Raw genomic sequence first — 3,185 nt, 5'->3', positions numbered from 1 at the left:
TGAGAAATGGTCCCAGCATCTAGAGGAAAGATTACAAACATTGACCCAGCCTGGGGATGAGAGAGAGATAGGAGAGGAGATAAAATTCAACCCCAAACTCATATTCCTATGGGAAAATTGAAGCAATAATAAAGATTTAATTTAATAAGTGTTTTCTGAGTTGAAAAAGTACTTGAATATGCAGATCAAATGGGTTCACATTCCAGGAAAAACTAAAGGCAACATTTTTATGTTACAAGGGTATAAGAAATAGTTTTATGAGCATTAAGGGCAAAAAGAAGCAAGTTCCCTTAGAAGAATAAAAGCCTACTGGCTTTAGGCTTTTCTGCAACACCCAAGATCAAAAGATAATTAAATATCTAATAGACTTGTCAGGAAGTAATGCTGGGAACAACCTCATACTGAAGTAAACCAATTGTCTTTCAAGTCCATAGCATATACTTTCAGATTTGCAAGGCCTTGCACCATAAACCACCCCATCCCTTATTAAAAAAAGACTTCTGTTACCTGAAAGAGCTGTCAAATGAAAACTCAGTAATGAGGAATTTATGACCTGCAAGGACTTAAAAGACCACCCTATTCACTTTGAGTCAAAACACGGGTATTCATCGCCCTTCCCGTGGTGCTCCAGAGAGCGAAGCTTGGCCTGCGGAGCTTGCCGAGCTGTTCCCCCTGAGGCTGCTTCCATTTCCCAGGAAATGCATTTCTTGCCCCACATGCTTTACCCCATGCTCCAGAAGAAATGTCATGTTTGATGACCACTTAACACTGATGTGGTTCCCGTGTCTTTTAATATTGGCTCGACTGTTTGCCTGGCTGGGATGCGATGCCCAGAAAGATGCACAGTTCCCCTTTCTCAAAACGAGAGCTGAAGGGTGTGGCGGATTGGTCATTTTCATCTGCAGGGGCCTCTCATATTTTCTGCATCGTTAAAACTCTGATGTTTGCCTGATCTGTGGTACCATTAATTGGGCAAGACTAGCCGATGTAGCCGTGTATCCACGTGTCTATCCTTAAACTTAACTTTATCATTCTTCCACCTGGGACTTGTCACTGTCCCCTTGTCACCTATGGATGGAGCCAGTGTTTCATTATGCACAGATGATGCCAGTGTTGAGAAATGTAGCTGATCTGTTTTTCTCTTCCTTAAAGAAAATCTCAGAATCTCAGATATATTGTGTATCATTTCCTCCTGATGGAAGAAGTCGGTGACTCACCTTAGTCAGAAACATATTCTTAAAAGCACAGAGGAAAAAGAATATGAATTATGACACTTTTCGTTACTATTGCTGTCTAACTAGTTTCCTCAGAAACGAGTGGCTTAAATAAAAACCATTTTCTTATGCTTCGAGTTGCTGTTGGTCAGAAATTGGAATAGAGTTTGTCTTTGCTCCACGGGTTCTGGGGATGACTCAGCTATAAGACTCAGACTGCGGGTGACTTGGTAGCTACGGGCTAGAAATATCTGGAGGCTCTTTCACTTCCCCGTCTGGTGCCTGGGCTGTGATGAATACGAGGACCCCTGAGCAGAGCCATTGCCAGCGTGCCCAGACTCAGGGAAAGAAGACACGGGTCTCACTGTCAGTGGGAGACGTGTCAAAAGCAATGGTGGCCATATGTTCTTTAAACTACTTAATGATAAATTGCTAACATTGGTTTTCTTTGGCTCCTGGGCTTCAGAATGGTGTTATGGGTTGAATTGTGTTCCCTCCAAATTCACGTATTGAAGCTCACCATATGTCAGAATGTGATCTTATTTGGAACTGAGGTCTGTGCCACTGTCATGAGTGAAATCAGAATGAGGTCATACTGAAGTGCGGGGGCGCCTGACCCAATGTGACTAGTGTCCTGTTAACAAGGGGAAGTTCGGACCCAGACCCGCACATACGGAGAATGCTTTGTGAACATAAAGACAGAGATCGATGTGATGTGTCTACAAGCCAAGGGATGCCAAAGACGGCCATCGAAACCCCAGAAGCTGGGGGGAGGCCTGGAGCAGGTGCTCCCTCATAGTCTTCAGAAGGAACCAACCTGACGAACACCGTGACCTTGGACTTCTAGCCTTCACAGCTATGAGACAATGAATTTCTGCTGTTTAAGCCACCTATTTTGTGGTATTTTGTTACAGTAGCCTTAGAAAATTAATACAGGTGATTTTTAGCTTCTTTATACTTTTCAACATTTTTTATTATTTTTGACAAGCAACATAAGTTTCTTTAAAAAGGAGGAAAAATAGGTTTATTTAATGTAATAATTTCAATTTCTATGCTCTGTAAAACATGGAAGTACGCCAAAATCTTACTATGGTTGCATATAGGTAATACAACTATTGGTAACTTATGAAAAGTTCTTTCTGCTTCTCTATACTTAAAATGTTCTCTCTAATGAGTATGTGTTATCTCAGGGAAGAAAGATGGTAGAAAGCAGCCAGCGAAAGTAGAGTGAGGGCCTCAGGGAGCTCGCCCTGAGTGTTGCTCTGCCGCTTGGTAATTCTGAGCCTGTTTCCCAGTCTGAATGGGAGGTAGCATGAGAAACAAGTGACAATATCCGCGGAATACCTAACCAGTTGCCGGATGCCTGTGCCTAGGAAGCAGTAAGTCCTTGGCCTCCACCCTCCACAGTTTATTGATGACCTCTGTGACAGCCATTATGGGGGGGAGGGGCGGCCGATAGGTGAAAGATTGGAGTACGTTCAGAGCTCACGCATATTTTTCTCACATTGTTAGTGGGAGACTAAGGGAATAAAAAAAAAAAAACTAGAGGCCCCAGAGGTGGCTTTTACTGAAGTAAAGATAGCGTGAGCTAAGGGCCTGTCACCTAGGTCCCTCCCAAGCTTTGGGAAGGGTCGAGGTCAAAGATGGATTCATATGATCATGTGGCTTTGCAAAATTTGCAAAAGATATTTTAACTATAATCACATAAGAGTACTGCTTCTTTCCACTCTGAACCATGACTTTCTCCCCTCCACGCCCCCCCCTCCCCACCCCTTAGAGCGGCCATGGGGATTTTGGTACTGGGCTAAGGGAAAGTTGGCTTATGGATACTTTTAATTTGGGCTCAGTGAGATTTATTTGTGTGGTTCTCAGTCACTTCTTTGAAAGGTGAGGAATTATTAATAGCTGTCTGAGGTAGGAGGGACACCCACTGGCTGCTGCGTCTGCGCACCCAGCTTTGACATGTATGAG

This window comes from Pteropus vampyrus, unplaced genomic scaffold (genome assembly GCF_000151845.1).
Source record: "Pteropus vampyrus isolate Shadow unplaced genomic scaffold, Pvam_2.0 Scaffold292, whole genome shotgun sequence".
Classification (NCBI taxonomy): domain Eukaryota; kingdom Metazoa; phylum Chordata; class Mammalia; order Chiroptera; family Pteropodidae; genus Pteropus; species Pteropus vampyrus.
The sequence above is the reverse complement of the archived record's forward strand: the minus strand, read 5'-3'. Positions refer to the sequence as shown.